General features: G+C 36.6%; 1 protein-coding gene across 4 annotated transcripts in view; it reads right to left on the reverse strand.

Annotated features, from left to right (window-relative positions):
- Positions 1–20,211, reverse strand: part of znf469 (zinc finger protein 469) — a 306,945-nt gene that overhangs the window by 42,908 nt on the left and 243,826 nt on the right. For all 4 annotated transcript variants that reach the window (XM_015403769.1, XM_015403762.1, XM_015403754.1 and 1 more), the window contains one exon: positions 9,029–9,240. The gene's annotated coding sequence lies outside the window, so the exon portion shown is untranslated. The remainder of the gene's footprint in view (positions 1–9,028; positions 9,241–20,211) is intronic.

The raw sequence follows: 20,211 nt of genomic DNA on the forward strand, positions 1-20,211 counted from the left end.
TTTAAGATGGATACAAAGCTATACCTTTAAGCATGTCGGCATCTATAAACATTAAGACCCACTTACATGGGAAAAGCTTAGATACAAGAACTAGTCTAAGTCCAGAACTACATCCAGCTGAATATCTGTAACAAAAGCTTTACACTCAGTATGACTGACCTTAAGCTGTTAAGCAGCCAAAACTTTCAGTTTGAGAGCTGGTAAAGAAAAAACACAAAAATATTACCAGGTAAGAGAGTACAGTTGGAAAGCCCTCTTTTCAGATTTTTAACTTAAATAGTAAAAACTAAAAATCTAACTTTTTCTTACACTTAAATTTAAAAGGATACACACCACACAAATGTTACACTACTGAAGGTATTTTTGATTATATACAATTAAAATAAAACAGACATTTTGGATCCAAGCAAAGTTATTGAATAGGAAAAAAAAATTACATTTTCTGAGCTTCTTTATTCAGTTAAGGAAGATGACCAGACTCTGTTTATGGTGTCAACCCACCCCCAAACCAGCAACACTTTTTGAATAGACTTTAAATTAAACCCTGCATTGTCTTTGGAAAAACAACAGGTTGCTTTTTGTCACAAGCTTTAGCATCACAGAGGTTAAAAACCTCAAACTTTTGGGCCTCCCTTCTAAACCTTTATAAAATGACTTGCCTGTCAACACTTGAAACGAGTGTGGTCATCTGTCCACAACAGAGACTGCTGAGCCACGGGTGACAGTCATCAGTAGTCAGTAGAATGAAGCTTTGAAGTCAAAGCCACAGTGAACTTCTTTCCACCCAGTTCTCATGGTTTTACTTTATATAGAGCATGTCATCAGACCCTGCTCAGGTCTACCGGCTTGAACCCAAAATAAATTTAACCACAACAATGCCACATCTGGTGCAAAGTGTTGGAGTAGAAATGGGAAGAGGAGGAATGCTGGCAAAAGTAGGTCAGAAAGCTATTCAGCTATCAAATTCAGCCCAAACTATCCGGGGATGTTTCACCAGGACTTTATTTGAAGTTCACCTTCACTTCCTTCCAAAAAATTCATGCTACAACTATTAATACCTTGTTTGCAACAGTTCTTCTCAGATACTTGCTAATCACTTTCCAGACTGTAATAAAAAGTTGTGCAATCTGTAATTTGCAGCATAAGTTGAGACATGCATGAAGTAAAATTTTATTTCCTTGGATATTTCAGCATCATCTCTGAAGAGGTCAGTCAGGGTTTTTCCTCAGGAGGCATTTTCTTGTTAGTGCCAGAAGCAATCTAAATGTTCCTTCAGCAGAAGGAGCAGCAACGCAAAACAGCTATCTATGCCAATACTCTGTGTATTGGAGAGGGTGTTAAATAAACACACAAGGCCTGCACCACCAGTTATCTGTCAGTGGACAAAAAATGCAAGTAGTCCGACTTGTAGTGAACTATATATATATATATATATATATATATATATATATATATATATATATATATATATATATATATATATATATATATATAAGAAAATATAATCTTAACCCATGCATACATATTAATGTACACATTTTCTTTTGGAAAATGTATGCAGGACAGACAGAAACTGAAGGTTTGGCCTGCTGGACAAAATCTGTGGTAAAATAGGGGTACGTTAAGTGTTACGTTTTATGATTGGGATGCTTATAGGAAAGGATTAGCGAAGAATAATGATCATGGGAAAGAGATGAAATTAAGACTGACAGTATGTTATGTTTAACAAAATCGCTAAAGTAAAGGAGATTTAGCATCATAACTATGATTCCAAAAATCTCATTTGCAAGGCTTATGCAAAGTATAGGCTGCAGAGTTTCTTGGTAAAACAAAACCAACATGACTGGACCAACAGTGGGAGAGGAACAGAAAGTAGCAGATGACTCACATTTGCATCCTAAATATAAAAGATGCTGAGACCGGAGTCAGCAAAGATAATTAAAGAGCAATAACTGACTGAATACTGTGAGTTACTGAGCTATGAATGATTAGCAGACATTAGGTCAAGCAGTTCAGTTAAAGGGCTGCAGGTCCAATTAAACAGTAACAGGGTTCTCTACTTTTATAGAGTAAAGGAAAAATACAAACCATAAAGTTTGGTTTGTCTTCAGCAATTGCTTAATTAATCTCTTTGCCATTTCGTCCCTTTTTTGTTTTGGTGAATTGGAACCAAACTGAATGCTGACTGTGGTTATTTAGAATAGAAATAGAATAGAACATCCCTTTATTGTCCCATAATGTAATTTGGGACAATAAAGGGATTTCCCTCTGGGATTATTAAAGTGTTTCTGATTCTGATAATGGGGAAATTCTCCATTTCTGTATTACATGTAAAAACACAAGCTTGGCATTATAGCAAAATAGCATGGACAAGAACTACACAGTTAAATGTGCTTCCATCTTTTTTATTGTGTTTACAACAATATCTCTAGGTGAGAAATTGGGAAATTGGTTCTTAAAACCCACCATTTGTAAATGTACTTATACAATACAGCTTTTTGTCAAGGCCCGTGTTTTAATTAAGTGCCTCTAGTTTTATAATAAACAGCCTCCCCAAAACATACAAACAAACAAAACATACAAACAAACAAACAAAAAGACAAACAGACAAACCAAACAAAAAGAATACCCCTTGCCTCTCAGAGGGAAACCGAAGAATTAATTTAGTTGTTTGTTTTTTTTTTCTTTTTTGCACCGCTTGCTGTTCTGAGATTAACAAAAAAAAAAAAAAAACTTTTAAATAGTTTGGAAGGTGAAAAATGTGTTTTTTACTTCCCTTTCAAGGCTTCAATACAAAGTAGGGCTATGTAGTAAACACAAATACGATTAGCAAAATTTGTAAATAAGAAATAATTAAACATTTCAATAAGTCAGGTTTGAGCATCCTAACAGGGCGTCTGACCGCAGCAAGGCCTCGGACACCCTTGTTTGGGCTTTGCCCAAACAAAAAAAATCTGTCCTGCTGCACCTGGCTTACAAATAACCATTGAATCACTGAACTTGCCCCTTTTCACATGTAGCACAACAACCATTCACACTTTAGGACATGTGGACCTAACACCTCATGTTTTAGCATTGTTAAAATCCATGAAATAAGTGACATAGAGCTGCATTTAAAACCTGAATTTGCCTATTAATATGTTTGTACTACTTATAAGTTATAAGCCCGGAACTTCCAAACCAGCAGAAATGACAATAACAGTTGGATAATAAGTAAAGCAGGAAATGTAGTTCAGTTGATCTGCATTCAAAAATGGAAAAGTAGTATTTACATTATGAATATGCTAAGTACACATATGCCTGTATATTCACAGTATAAATCAGTTGGAAAACACACTAAATGATCTCTTCAATTATATATCTAAATTTGGCAGAAGTTATAAGAGCGCTGAAATTTGGGTTTGGCTTTCTAATGGGTATATTGAAACTTGTAGGTTTTAAAAATGTAATGACTAGGAGCAACTCCAGAGAGGCCTGTTATTTAAAATCTAAATCCACCAATTTATGAAGCACTACAGGTATAACCAAGTAAGAACATAACTATTGCTTCCCTTCAGTGTCCTCTGGTTGGTGGAGGCTTTGCTTTGTGGTAGCATCATGCACTTATCAATAGCAGCAGTTTAAACTTTTCTTCTACTAATTAAAAAGATGGATAAAGGCGGATAGAAAAAGATCATTCTCACAGGCCTCAGAAAGAATTTATGATTTAACTTTGCTTGCAATGCTTTATGAAAACTGTTGGTAACATTTGTGGAAGATTTTCATGATACACAAGTTTTGCCACAGAAATTCACTGGATAATTTGTAAGCAAGACTGAGAAAAAGCCAAAGCTGTGATGTATATTTAACCAAGAGTGAAAACATCTACAAATCTTTCCTGTGAAAACGCTAAGTCTACTCACTTGCTACTTAAAAAATGAACGTACTTAAAAAATGAATGTACATATAAAGATCATATAATTTATGTGTCGGCATGAGCTTTTTGGAGTTTAGACCCTGAAAAAGAGTTGAATTGCAAAGACCAAGATGCAGTATTACGGTATCATGTTTCATGTGCTGTGTAATCAAAGTCAACTTGCCAAAAACATATTTAGCCAAATTGGATTTAGATCTTAAGACCAAAATACAAAATCTTAGAGAAAGTGGCAAGATTATGTCGATAGAGAAAGCAAGCAGAGAGGAAAATGGTTGTTTATCCACTACGAGTATCTTGATCAAAACATTCAACAATTCTGTTGCAATGTTACATTTTCCTAATAGTGTGGAACTAACAAAAGGTCTAATAATCCAACATTTTCTTGGACAGAGATTTAAATAACAGTATTAATTACAGAAGGATACAATCATCTCAATCACAGAAGATTAGGAAACAAAAAAGATGAATATACCAGCTGACGCTCACATTCCAACTCCTCAACATCATCTATGTTTTTCTAGTTGAGCTGTTTTCAGATCTGGATTTCTACTCATCAAGTGGGTGGACTGTAGAGCAATCTTGTCAAACAATCATCCTGCAAGCTATTCTTTTGCAGCGTTTCTGCATACAGTTAACCATTGCATTGGTGCTTTGGCTGTATTTATGTATGTCTAAATGTAAGCAAAGGTTTGACGTATTTCTTGGTCTCAAACTATTCTTACAGATTGCCATGTATTTAGCTATGTCCATCTTACCATGAATTACCTTACTATGATGCTTCCAGCGCCATGTGTTTTAATGTTGATGGTGTGTTCATTTTGCAGTGCCACCTCAGGTGCCATTGACTATAAAGCTTGATTTACCTATCATCTAACCAGACCAGCTTATTTTATAACAGACTCTCCCTGATGTATGCACCTTATCAGCTCCTGGAGGACAGACATGTCTTTAAAGGTTTGAGGTTGTGCCATACTCCTCAGCTGTTCAGATGATGGATGCACTGTTCGCCAATAAACTCATGAGGCCTTTACAGGACAACTGCATTTATAATGCAATTTAATGACACAGGTTCACTGAAGTATCTGCAAAAAAAAAAATCACAAGTTTTGCAGTGGATCTTGCATAAAAGCCTCAAACAATACTGGGCTCATACTTACTAGCTGTGGTTTGAACACAATAAATGATATAATATTAATATCAATCTTCATAATATAATGTTGATAAAGACTCAAGTAGTTTCTTTAGTTCGGCTTTTGCTGTGAGAATCTAATGAAGGTCAACTGAGAAAGTCAAGAGAAAAAAAGCTTATAAGTCAGGAAACTATCAATAAGAAGGGGAATTCAGTAATCAAAGTATTCAAAATGATATGTAATGGTAATCAACCTCTACTGAGCTGACCATAAACCTGCCTTCAATGTGTAATCTAACCAAATTCACATAAAAATAAACAATTCTTCAACTAAGCACCATCATAATATTAGAATCTGGCAGGCAAACCATGATAAACTGGTTTGTTCCACATAAAATAAATTACTACTGGTTCAAATTCCAGATAAAACACAAATCATCAAAATAATAAGTTTCCATACAAATAGCATAGCTCAAAAATATGCTACTTATCTGTGCTTATTTTACAATAATTCTCACTGTCAGTAGGAACAGATGGGTGTTGTTTTGGAAGGGCTGTCTAGATAGAACTATTTAACAGAGGACTACAGTTAAATTAACTGGTAGTGGCAAAGGCAGGATGTGGTGATGGGGTCAAGGGTCACAGTGCCATGACAAACAAATGAGCCACCCAGTGAGGAAGTCAACAAGAGATGCTTTCCCTAAAAATCCCCGGCAACAGCAACGGCTGGCAAACATGTGTGCAACAAATGTGCCATCTGAACCAATGACAGAGTCTCTATCATCACCATATGGGGCTGGCACTCAAACAAACCAGAGAGGATTGGAGAACCACGGCAGGGGGTGAGCTGAAGCAGGCAAAGCAGAGAGGGTAGCACCAGACACTGTAAATCATAACAAGCCTGATACTGATAAGGAATTTTCAGTACATGTTAAATGGTCTTTTAGCTGCTCTGTTGGATCTGGAATGCTTAAGTTTAGGTAAATGTTATGAGGATTCCCTGATGTGAAAATCATGCTGCTGTTAGTTAGAATGTAATCAGGCAGGTTTTACTGTAGCTTCTACGGTTTCTCTTCAGGGCTTAATGACTGGCAAATCAGTCTTTTGATGGCCCCTCTCTGCCATTATATTGCTCTTAAATCCCATTGTACAAACTTTAACTGTCTGAGAAAACACACAGGGCTAAACTGGGGGTCCTTATATACTCCTTCTTTTCCCCCAGTGATTCTATAAAGAGAAATCTGATGATCCATCTCCTTTGCCTCTAGATCTACTTTGTAATGCACTAATGTTTTCAAGCATTCCTGTTGATTTTCCACACTTTCATTTTATAATTGTATTTGCCTCAACTTTCTGTCTGTCCTCCATCTCAAGCTCTGTTTGTATTTTTCTTTTTCCTCCTCTTCCCCTCGCCAGCTCTGGAAAGTACATTCACTCAGCTCTGCAGTGACACAAGGACCGTCTCCTTCATGGCAGACCACGCTTGTGTTTTTTCAATTAAACTCTGGTCCTCTACATTTGGGAAACCATAATTCTCAGGGTCCTGCAAAAAAGGAGTGGAAAGTAGCTTGGGTTTTTCTTTCTGGGAGAGGTATTGGAAAAACCCGTTTCCTTGAAGCATGTCAAAGTAGAGAGGATGGAGAATAAAATCATAGGAAAGCCATCAAGGAGATTGCAGGAGGTGCTGATAGAAATGGAAGGCTTTGCTGAGGGGCATCGGGGTGCAACAACCCATGGGGCGAGTAGGATGAGGAAGGCGATGAGGGAGAGAATGCATATGGATGGATTTCCCAGGGAATGTGGAAGAAAGTAAGTGAGCCACAGGCCGGATCTGGATTGCCCAGCGGGAAGGAGGACAGATCCACTAAAATCACTTCAAAGTCTGGTGTCACTGGTCTGCAGATGCATCTTGTCAATCTAATTTACAAAGATGAGCCCCAGTACTCCATCTCACCGTTGTGTTTTTAACAGATTTCAGCAGTGAAAATAAACAACTGCTCCACGTGTATGCAATTTAACTATGTTTTTGATATTGGTACTCATACTGGCCATCAGTTATTAATTAATACTGTAGTTGCTTTAGCGAAGTTAACTCTTAGTAACTATATAGTATCCATTCTGGCCTGAAGATGGAGCCTCTAATTATGGAGAGAACATCAATTTTAGTAAACAAACATACCCTAAATAAATTATTTGTATAAATGTCTTAAAATTGAAGCAAAAAAATAACTAATAAAGCCAAAAAATAACTAATCCATTCTTAATACCCATAACCCTGCCTTACAGTTTGATATAGTAGGAAGATCCAATGGCTTAGGTGAAGACAGTCAAGCACTGGCTTCAAACACACATGCTGACCATGCATACTATTTTTAGAACATATCAAAATATTATCTAGAATAAGTATTAATTATCCAATATTTAGCTGAACAAATTTGATAAAGAAATTAATATTATTACTAAACTATGTAGACACCAATTCTGCAGGACTAACAGGACTAGAGAGTCTCTCACTTTAAATGCTTTGAAGTGGCTCAAACTGATGGCAGCCTGGACTATTTTCTATTTAACTTAGTTCTCAATTATTTAAACACATGGACACAATATATATGTATAAATAGCATAGAGCTGCCAAGTGGAGCTGTTCAAGCGAGCCATAAATGTAAAAAAAAAAAAAAAAAAAAAATTGTAATGTTAATATTGGTAATGTATTCAGTTCTAATGTAGTTGTAAATTGGAAAATATAATGTACTTTTTAATACACATATGCAATTTAGATTGGGGATACACCAAGAATTTAGATGTAACACTTGTTTTTCTATATGTCAGCATACATGGGACAGCAGCTCGATTTGTAACTTCCATTTCCAGTGAAGTTACACCAAAACAATCTAAATTCCATTTTACAAGCCTAACCAGAAAATCATATTACGAATGTTACATTTAGTAGCATCTGCACTGACATTGAAAGGACATTCTAATGAATTGATTTCAAATCCAAAACACAAAATGACCTAAACAGGTGGGCCTTAATAGGGATTCAGTTCTTACTGGATAGCATTTGTGACAGGTGGTGAGTCACCTTTATTAATTTATATTTCTAAATATCAACACTCCTGGCACAATCTAAAAAAAAAAGGACCAAAGTATGCACTATATAATTAATGTGAATCAAGAAGACCTACTGTAAGTCACAGGTAAGTTAGTCTAAGCCAACCAAATCTTGATATGATCACTTTTCTTCCAGCTGTGAACTTGCTGAGCTAATGCTTCACAATCAGTTTCAAATTATTCTTAATGAAACATGACAAGTACTCAACTTCTATCAGGATGACCACAGAGAGAGGAGCAGTTATAGTTATCTCTAAAAACTTCCTCTTGTAGTTGTGGTGTCCCTCATCCACCACAAAAAGAAAAAAAGAAAAACAAATAAGAGGCATCTGTGTTTAGAAAATGTGGAAAAGAATAAGGATTCACTGGACAAGAAAGTAAATAATTGCCACATCTGGCTGTTTAGATTTTTTAGAGTGATTTCTTTTACTGATCCAATTCAAAGGAAGCAAACTGTCCCAGACAAGACTGCAAGTGGATCATATGCAGACATTTGTTATATCTCATAAAGTCTGGTACTAGGGAATGACTTACTCAACCTTTAATTGGTACCAAAGTTCTTGGCTTATTATCTCATCTCGACATCCTTTTTCAAGTATGTCAAAATTTCCCTCTTTAAAACGGCAGTCACATCTTTCACTGTCAAACCTAAACTAAGAGAAGTCATAAATCAATGTTCACATGAGAATGCATGGATGAATGTGAAGAGAACATAAACACAAACACATGAGTATTAAAAGTGGGAGTGACTTCTACTGTACAGCCCCAATATACCCGTACCTCTCTCATGCCCCCACCTTAGCAAACAGCAAGACAGACAGCAAAGGAGAGCACAGACAGAGTCACAGGAGCATTAAATAAGGAAGTCTTACCTTAAGGGTTTTTCTGTAAAGCCAACACAAGCAAAAGACTCATGATTGTAGCCGTTTGTCTCAGTCTTTTCCTCTTTGTATCATTTAGGTACGGCAGATGGGAGCTGAGACGCATAAACGCCACTGAGTGGAGACGTATTCGGCACACTTTACAGACAGGGAGGGCTGTGGAGCAGCACAGACCCCAGGCCCGTCCGCTTACACTCTGCCGTCTGAGGATGAAAAGAGAAGACTTCATTACCACACAGGACACGCCTCCACCCCTCTGGTCTCCCTCCTTCAGATCCCCCCCCTCCATCCCTTCTCTCCTCCTAAACCACCTCCCGGTTTCCCTTCCAAACTCCCAGGCAGTAGCACGCTCCAGGGGCTGCCCCAGCCAAAAAAAAGGCGTTGCAGACTGCCAAAAAAAAAGAAAAAAAAAAGAAAGAAAAAGAAAACTCCCATCCAAAAGTCTACCAGCGCAGAGTCCAAGGAAGTCAGATATGGACACAAAAGGATCTAGACAGTGAAGAAACAAAGAGGCAGCATTTATCACTGCACCTACAAAATACAATTCTAACGCAATAACCTTTTAAAAGTAATAAAAAAAATAAAAAAAAAAAGGCAGGAGATGATAATATAAAGTTTAAAAAATCCAGAAAACAGGATGGAGAGAAATAACCATCTCTTTAGAGGAAGGATATAAAATAAGACATAGGCAGACAAAAAGAGAAAAAGACACACGCAGAGACAGAAGATCAATTAAGAAGTTTCAAAGCATTAAGTTAAAGGGTAAAAAAAAAGCCATATACAACCTGAGGTTGTTGTAAATTCTAATTATGACTTTCTGTGAGAGAAATCACATCAAAAGAACTTTGCTCACGGGTCTTCAGCACTTGTGTCTGTTTTGGTTTCATGGGGTGGGGATGCTGTCTGTTTCTATGTGCTTGTGCATCTATAAACCTAAATTTACTTCAACTTTTTGCAAGCTGCTTTCATGGACAACACCCAGAATAAAGTTTCAAAATCTCTGTCCATTCTCTGTTGGACACAAACACAGAAGTTCAGTCTCTCCACATAAGATAGGGAACATTGACTTAAAAACATTATAATCCCTCTATCTGTTATTTTGAGGGGACTTGAGTTTTAATGGTTAATAGGACAAAACAAAGCCTTAAAGTTCCAGCTCTGCCTTTTTATGCATCAACTACTATAGCATGAACAATTTGTACTAAATTCTAAGACAATGCATATACAATTATGGTCATTTGCAGCACTGACTTCAAATCTGACCTTATTTTAAGGTATAGTATAGTCTGTGATGATTAATCTTTCACAACACCATGCAGCTTCTCCGTTTGCATCCATGGAGATTCCCTTATCTAAATGTGTCAAATGCTCGGATTAACTCCAACTGACAGAAGCCCTACTTAGCTTTTAATTAATTCAGTAAACAATGAAGCTAAATGTTAACGAATATTACAGTGTTAAAGGCCAATTTTAAGTATCCAAAGAAACATGGCCCTGTATGAGAAAGCTTTTTTTTCCCATCTGAAAACATGTTGTGTCACCACCCATGTAAGCAATGAAGTTCAAATCACTATGGAGAGATTTTGGCCCCGTTTCTTTGAAGAACTGTTTGAATCCATTTACGGCAGACTTTCAAGAATGTCATGTTACTATTTGGATCACATTTAATTCCAGACTTATTATAGCTATTCTATAATCATCAGTTTTATGTTTTTTTTGGTGTATTTCAGATCATTGCCTTTATGCATAACACTCTGACTGCCACAAATTCTACATAAGGATTTTCTTGTATAGATAAAATGTCCTGGTTCCATCAGTTATGACAAGTTGTCCAGGTCTTGAAACACTAAAGCACTACCAGTCTACAAAACATATATATTTTTTTATTCTTACGCATAATCTTGATTTTGATTTATTTAGTTAAAAATTCTTTGACTACTTTGGTAAGATTTAGATTCTAGAAGTTTCCTCCCTAGATTCTCCTTATAAATGAACATACAACTGGATGGCAAGCCCCAGAGAAAAGGTAACATATCCCAATGCATTAGAACACTCAATGGTAGAACCCTTATCCACTTACAGCCAGAGTGTGGAAAAGTGAGCTCTCTCCACTGGAAGGAAAAATATGCCCTAAAGCATTAGCCATTTACTGTCTGTAATTATGAGAAGCTGGGTAGAGTCAGCTTAGGCAACCTCTGCACCCTACCCCCAGTGCCACTACACATAACCCTACTTCCCAGTATGAGGTAGGTTGTGGAACTGAAAGTGGCAGTCTTAAGATTTTAGCAAATTACAGCATAAGTTTCAAAGTGCACTGCAGCTCATTGACTAGGACTGGCAAGCATTAAAGTTCAAAGTAGCATTTTTCCAAAAAATCTGGTATATGTTGCAGATCAAACCCCAGTTTACAGCATGTGAGCTAAACCTTGATCCGGATGGAAAATGTTTAGAGACATCACCACATCACTAAATCAATCATGACTTCTAACTGAAGAACAGAGTTGTAGTTTTTTGACTGCTTCTTAGGGGCAAGCAAGAAGTAGAAGAAAACAAATGCTAAAACATAAAGAGTCTTAACAAAGAACAAAGAAAAAAAGACAAAAGATCCCAGAGAAGCACAGAGGGATTGGCAGAATGGAGTTCAGCATGGAGTAATAAAACAGCAGAATGTTTCTGGGCAGCACATATTGAAGTAAGCAGGGTTTATACAGATCTCTGGCAGCCTCCCACACTAACATTAACACCTACACAGACCCTCTCTGTGGCATAATGGTGTCAAATTTACACAGGTCCACTAAACAGTACTTAAGGTTATGGACTGCCTCTCTATAGGCTAGGGTTGGGGTTTGAAACAAACAGCTGGAGCAGTTTTTGTGGAGGAATCACAAAGAAAGGAGAGACTAACGAATTTTAGCGTGTTTTATTGGTAACATTAATACCAATTCTCCAAAAACCAGAAACACAGAAAGCCCTCATGTAGCGTGACTTTTAATCAAGGGATTTTTGTGAGAAGAAAATACCAAACATCAGAAAACAGTTTTTTGTTTACGGCTCACAAATAACCCAATGCTAATTACTGTTACAATAGTTAATGGAAAAAATGACAAAAATGGATTGATACAAAATAGAAAGATGGCGGGTGTCGATAGTGTTTTTATTGCAAAGAAAGTTGGTGGTGAATCAGCATCTAAATAAGGATATAGATCTATGTTTTAATTTACCATCTTCCATACTAACCACTATGGGCTGTAGAATATTAAGTTACAGGCTCACTTTCTTTTAGCCAGAAGGGTTATTAAATAAAGAGGGAGATTTAAAAATCTGCATTCTTTCTGCCATTAAATACAGTGTAGTTGTTCGACCCCTTACACATAGAGATTTGGTTCTGGAGCAGATCAAGGGATTGGACTCGGGGGGCCATTGCCATCCTTAACCAATCAGTGGTTAACCCTGTGACCATCCCTACCAGGTTATGTATTGCTCCAATGTGAACATACCATAATCAACTCCCTATGAAACAAGCAGTTCCACATTGAACCAGAGGGTGACAGCAGTGATACTTTCAAGTAGAATATCCTGATTATTTTACTATATTGTTAGTTGTTTAAACATAAAATAACTACAGAAATAACTAATTGTTCAAATCAGTATGCCAACATAAAGGATGTCAAACACATAATTCATGCTCTGTTTAGAACTAGTTTTTTATGTTCTATGATGGAGAACAACAAGCCAGATGTCTCTGCAGTCATTTAGGAAGAAGGAGATCATCATCGACTTCAGGAAGAACCGGCCTAACCACGCTCCACTGCTCATCAACAGCTCAGCTGTAGAGGTGGTCAGCAGCACCAGATTCCTGGGGGTGCACATCACAGACAACCTCACCTGGACTGTAAACACCACATCACCTGTCAAAAGGGCACAAAAGAGCTTGTATTTCCTGCAGAGGATGAGGAGAGCCCACCTGCCCCCACCCATCCTCACAACCTTCTACAGAAGCACCATAGAGAGCGTTCTGACCAGGTGTCTCACTATGTGGTGTGGAGGCTGCAGCGCCTCAGACTGGAAAAAAAGTGAAAAGAGAAGTGAGAACAGCAGAGAGGATCATCGGGGCTACTCTTCCCTCTATAAAATACATTTCATCCCAGCGCTGCGTGTCCCAAGCCCGTAACATCATCAATGACCCTTCACACCCCCAAAATGGACTATTCTCCATGCTGCCCTCTGGGAAAAGGCTTCGCAGCATTCCAGGAGGTTCCAGCAGTTTCTGCAACTCTTTCTTCCCTGCTGCCATCAGACTGCTGAACTGTTGAAAAGACTCTGCATCACACCGATAACAAGAAACCAAAAATACTGCATATTTGCACCATATATATTAATGCTCTGAACTTCCATCTCAATCCATTTTTTTGCAATTATGTTTTTTCTCCCAAACTGTTTACATTTAATCACTGCTGCACTTTATGGAATGCACATGTTCATTTACTGCCTAAAAGCTGTACTAAACGAAATTTAATTTTGAATAAACTCTGAATAATCAGAGGTTAATATAACTACTCAAACAATTTGTTATGAATATTATGCAGAAAAATACATTTTTAATTCAAAAGCATTAAATTTTAAATATGTGTCTATATATGTTTAGGTTTATAAGCAAGGGTAGCATTCAAATCTGACCTGTCTTAAGTGATTTATTTGGAATATACAGATGTTGTAGTCACCATTGTCCTGTTGGTACAATAAGAATGGTATAGACAAAACTTGGTTTTGACCAAAATCAGTGCACACTGTTCCCTGCTTGGCTACTTCTATGAAAATGTTCAGGTTGTGCCACTGATCTGGATATGTTGGAAAGTAGTGCTCCAAGTAAAGGAGAAATAAACACATCTTTATATTTGTGATTGATTAGACACCAAATAAGTTGTACATGTTCAGACTACAGTTCAAATGCAAAATGTATATGACACATTGTGAAACAAAATACCTGGCAACATATTAAGCATTAAGGAGGGATGCTGTAGGACGAAGCAAGCAACTACAAGTCTTAAAACTCCTACAGTATGTGAACTGCTCAGAGTGATCAGCAGAAATTTCTTTTTTTCCTGAATGCACTTGCTGGGAAATGAACATGTGACAAATGTTACACAAAAATATGACCTACTGAAGTCTTACTGAAAATGCCTCTGTAATTGCAATTGCCTTGAAAGTCAGAATTTTAATTTGGGAATTCCTTTAAACCTGAGTGAATTGAGATAAGACAGTCTTGATGTATGCACACACTTCTTTCACATATGAACTCCTTGCATGTGTAAATGCTCACAAAATTCAGAAATACAGACAAAACTCTGAAATGCACATAAAAGTTAGCAATTAGTCAATGTTCCATAACACTATATTGTGAAGCGTATCTTTGATATACACACATCGCATTATTTGCTAACTTTTTGTGATCTGTGATCTTCATTGCATTTGTGAGTAGATTTTGATACATGCTTGCTTCAGATTGCCACACAAATTATGTATACTTAGGAGTGAATGACTCCTAAATGCTGCTGTCAATCAGATGTCTCCCTTGTTTGACCAATTGCAGGGAAGTTATCCTATTAGCTTAAAGTAGCCAGTTAACTAGCTCACACCAACATAACTTTCCTGCTTAACGAGTCATCTTATATTGATATTTTCACAACGAAACTGATTAAAAAAAACAGAGGGATTGAGCCATAACTGCCAGAAGCTATGTTGAGTTCTAAACTGTCTTTACTTCATCACTGCAGGATGTTCTACATGCTTTATGAAATATTATAGTCCAGATATGATTCATGTTGCAACAACACTGTGGTAAAATTGTGTGGAAGATTACAATCAATTTGGCAGGAAGTAGAAGTGCAGCACCATCATGCTTCTAAATTGGCCAAAATCCAGCAGTTTAATCGATGTTTATGTTTTGAGGCTCTTTAGGACTTTAGACAATCTAATGTGAAGTAAGCATTTAAAAGTAAAAGGAAAGAAAAAATAGGAAACAAATAGAGCGAAATGGAGAAAATTCAAATAATGAACTAGAACCCGAAGAGGGATAAAAAAAAATTAGATTAAGTTTATTGTATTACGTTAATTGCAACATATTTGTGACATATATTCCATACCAAATTACTGCAGAAATGGAGAGCAGAAAATTACACATATATGTTATGTACTACATTAATAACAGTGCATCTACATCAGGGGCGTCAAATTGATTGTTATATTGGGCTGTTTTGCTTGTATCAATGAAACGTTTGATTTACAAAGAATTCACTGCTCTAGCATTATAATTGTACTTCTATATATTTAGACGTTTTAGCCACTTTGTACAGTTTAAAATAACATATGGCCTAATTTTTAAAATGACAGGCCTGTTTTGGCTCTTTAGGGCCAGATTAATTAGAATGATGAGTTGGATTCGGCCCATTGACCTTGAATTTCACATGTGTTCTACTGTTGATGTTGTTTTATACACTGATCAGAAACATAAAGGGAAACTTAAACTGCACGATATAAGATCAATTAAATCAAGCTTCTGTGAAATCAAACTGTCTGCTTCTGTTTACCTTGGTAGCAACACTGATTGAGATCAACAGGCGGAAGTTATTGGCAATTAGCAAGACATACTCAATAAAGGAGTGGTTCTGCAGGTGGGAACCACAGGCCACTTTTCAGTGTACCTATTCTTTCTGGCTGTTGTTTTGGTCACTTTTGAACGTTGGTGGTGCTTTCCCACATGTGGTAGCATGAGATGGAGAAAAGAAACTAATTAAATTGTGACTTTCTTGGAGTAATATGAAGTCTGGTATGTAGTGACCCATTATACTCTTACTGAAAATGTCCCTGCTAATTAAATAAAGTTTACTTTAAGACATTTGATATTACACTCCTTTTCCTCCAGCACACAGCTTTTAGGGGAACGACAGTAACCATGAAATTACACTGAATTCAGCTTAAATGACTTAAACCATTCTCTATGGTTCACATTAACAACACAATATTGTTGTAGTTTAAGGTGTTTCATAGAAAATACTGTATAACTTAAAGCCTTCCTTGCTAGCCAAGTGATTAAGTTTCTGCTTTGTGTTTTATCCCAGTTACTTCAGTCTGATATACACATAGCCTTTCAGTAAAGTGCAGTCTTAGCCTTTCTTCCTTTTAAGTTGTAAAATGATATCTTCAACCTGATTTTACCACAGCTGTGGTGAACAGTCAGAGTACCAGGGTTATTCCAGGTCAAGTTGGTGACACACCCAATACCCCAATGAAAGGCTTCTCCATCACAACCAACACAAGTGCTCCTGTAACTGTCAATTAAGACCACTGAGTGTAGGCACTGACTACATGTGGTCACTTTATGCCATGACTCATTGACTGTTAAACACCTGAAAAGGCCAATAAAAACAGTTACATTAAGACTCAACAGCAGGAATAGACAGTGTTTTACTCACACAAGGACTAGTTCAGCGAGGACACCAGGACAAAAAAAGACGAGACTGTGGGTTTTAACCCAAACACAGGTGATGGTGGCAAACCAAACACATCCATTTCTTTCCTATGTCTGCATCTGTCAGGTTCTGGGGCTGCCGGGCTCAGCAGACTACCTCAGCACTTGGAATTTCACACCTTCAGTGACCCCAACCAGCGATAGGTAGAAACTATCACACCCTGGTGTTTCATTTCTGACTCAGAAAGCATGCTTTTCTTCAGAAAAAAAGGGGACACCTCAGCCAGTGTGGACTTAGCAGGTTGGCGATGTGTACTCGCCATGTCATGTTACCAAAAAATCTTGTGTTCCCAGGATGACACCGTCAGATGAGTATGGGTTTGGAATTGGGATATTTTTGGTTAATGAAGTACTAAGAAAGGAGAGGAAAGACCTGTTTTAAGTTTTGGTAATTAATAAAGACAGAAAGTGCTACTCAAGGCCTAATAATCCTTACCGAGACAGATACACACAAATAACAGAGGACATTTCAGAAAGGCAATTATTGCTTCACACACTGCCTTATTTGATATACAACTGGAGAAGTAGTGTGTAGAGATTGTTGTATTAATCGAAAGTCATCAAAACAAAAATAATGTTTTTACCCCTTCACAACTTTATATTTGTGTTATCGCTTTTTAATATTGATTTACTGTAGATATAAATAGTAGAGTTCTGCCATAGGGTATGTCTTCAAACTGCCTTTATTTGTGTTTATTCTGGGTTAGTTCTGTACTTGCTTTGAAAACATATCATCAACTTATAGTTTACTATTATCAAAAAAAAAAAATCAGGTCTCTTAATCTGATTAATAATGACAATAAGAATAATTAATAAATTAAGAATAATAAATTAAGAATAATTTAACATCATTGATCTCTCAATGGAGAAATTCACTTCTGCATCTTAACCCATCCCCTAGGAGTGCAGTGGGCAGCCACTGTGTGGTGCCTGGGGAGCAATCGTGGATTAAGGGTCTTGCTCAGGGACCAAGAGTGGCGGCTGTGAGGATCGAACCATTTACTTGAAACCTTCTCAGAGCACAAGCACACTGCACTAACCACTAGGCCAACACCCTCATTACTTATGCATTACAGTAACAACATTTTCTGAACTATTTTAACTTGGTCAAGTTTCTGTGTTTTACATGGGTAGAGTGGTCTAGGGATGGGTATCATCAACAATAATCTATATAGAGCAAAATACAAGGTTTAAGCAAACCTGTGATTATTTGTATTGAGAATCCATTAAAATACTTCAAGGAGAAATTATTTCTTAACAATAGGCAGGTAAATAACAGAGAATCTGTTTAAAATTATGACTGTTATGAGTATTAGGGCCATCACCAGTAAATGGTTAAGAACTGACACTCCAACAACAAGTCTGTGGATGGACATTGTGAAAGACATCTATACAGTAAGCAACATTACCCTTTTTCTGTGACTCAGAGCAGGTGATTTGAACACAACTAGAAGAAATTGATTTTGTTTAAAGACAATTCCCACTCAGTATTATAAAAAAAAGTCCCCCAATGCTCTTTTTTATTTTTATTTTAACATATGTTCTTCCTAACTGTTTCAAAAACTAAATAAACAGTATGTAAAATAATACGTTTTGAGGATTTAGATTAAAAATCAGTTTCATTGAACAAGAAAATTTGTCTGTGATAGAAAATGAGACAGACTACGATGTAAAACCATATAAACTTGAAACAAAAATATAACTCCTTTTTAATGAAGTGCTGTTATCTTTGTTGATGAGGAAGGAAGGAAGGAAGGAAGGAAGGAAGGAAGGAAGGAAGGAAGGAAGGAAGGAAGGAAGGAAGGAAGGAAGGAAAAAATTTAGTTGAGGAATCACAGTACCTTACTTGCTACCCCTTTTATAAACTGTGCAGATAACTAAAGGGCTGATGATAAAATAAAGCCATTCCTATAATAAAATAACATTACTAAGCAAATTCATAAAGGAATTAAACACTTTTCTGTATTAATTTTTTGAGTTATGCTTTCTTTATAATGTCAACTGAAGTGACTTGATGAAAATAGAGGAAGGTACATAGAGCTCGCTTTCAGCTGCAGCAGAGCCACAGCACTGCAAACACGCAGATGCCTGGCCCTCATCTGCACAAATGGGCCTTTCAATCAGTCCTCTTACTTTGTCCCATCAATAACTTACTCTTCAGCAAGACCAAAGCCACCAACTCCAACATTCCCTTTGCCCATTTCCAAACACACAGAGGAGTGAATGGTGTCTACTGTACCTTGTGCCACTCCCCGCTCTGTGGGGTAAAACACATCTTGACAGACCTGTATTTATGGCCAGCTCAATTCGTGTTGGAATGAATTATAAGGATGACCAAAATCATCCTGCAGGATGCTCACCTATATTGAACTTTGGTCAGCTTGAGTGGGTCTACTTGTGTGGCCTGAGTGCATATGGGTGTTTTTGAAGATGTGTGTATGTGTGTGTGGGGATTAAGACAAAACTAAAAATGACCTATGAAATGTGTCTGTTATCAATCTGTCTGTATGGATAAATTCATTATATCTTAATTTGTTAATGACATTTGAACAAATAATTTATTCATGCGTCAGAATTCAGCTGAATATCATGCAAAATCATATTATAGTTTTTACTTTCAGGACATTAAAAGAAAAGGAAAAGATTATGTATAATCTAAAGTTGGCAAAAAACCTTTAAATTAAAGTTGTGTTAGGATTATTTTTATTGATGATGTGTGAGTCTGTTAAACCCTAATAATACCTGCGTGTTGTGTGTCAGAACTAATGTTTTCCCATAAAGTAAACCAAATAAACAATTAAAAATAAGAAATGGATATGTCCATGTGTCCATGCAGTATAAAAAAACAAAATGCAGCTAAAATTAGTCTTTGATATTTTTTTTAGTAGGTCCTGAGTCATAGAGGTTAGCCAACTAAGGAAGCCCCCACTGACAGGCGTTAGTTTTCTGTTTAAATAAAACTAATAAAAACCAGTAACCTCAAGTTATGTCTAATCTAAAAAGCTACCAGTATACTTTGACCTAAGTAAAAGAAATATAGAAAAATACATGACCTCATATAAAATAAATTGCACTTTTTTAATGATGTCCCCCAGTTTTGTTCAATCCCATAAACTATTTTTTGTGAGTTACCGTTTCTATAGTGGACATGTTACTGTTTAGTTTAAAATACTTTTGGTAAAATAGTCCTTAAGACCATTTGGTAATTTATTAGCCTATAGGTCGTTACTATGATTTGGCATCGGTTTATGGTACAGGGTGACACTGTCTTTACTTGGAAAAATTAAAAATAGTTTACACTTATGACATTTTGTCATTCATCTGGGTTATTTTTGTTCTTACTAAATGGTAATTGAGTATTTTTTTGTCTCCATGTTGTCTGGAAACCCTTTAATACCTTCATTATTTGTGTCAGTGTATGTGTATGTTAAGGAAAGCTCTGTGCTTACAAGAATTACAGAGGAACTGTACTAATTAGATAAGCTGCTTGGGAAGGGAATAGTTCTGACATGCAACAGGCAGGTATTATTAGCATTTAAAGTTCAAACAGAAAACACATACTCATAGTTCTCATTTTATAGTATGTACGAGATGAAATACATCCCAAGATTAAAAAATTCCAGCATTTTGTTGTTAATAGCATAAA

The sequence above is a fragment of the Cyprinodon variegatus genome, unplaced genomic scaffold (genome assembly GCF_000732505.1).
Source record: "Cyprinodon variegatus isolate N-32 unplaced genomic scaffold, C_variegatus-1.0 Scaffold35, whole genome shotgun sequence".
Taxonomy (NCBI): Eukaryota; Metazoa; Chordata; class Actinopteri; order Cyprinodontiformes; family Cyprinodontidae; genus Cyprinodon; species Cyprinodon variegatus.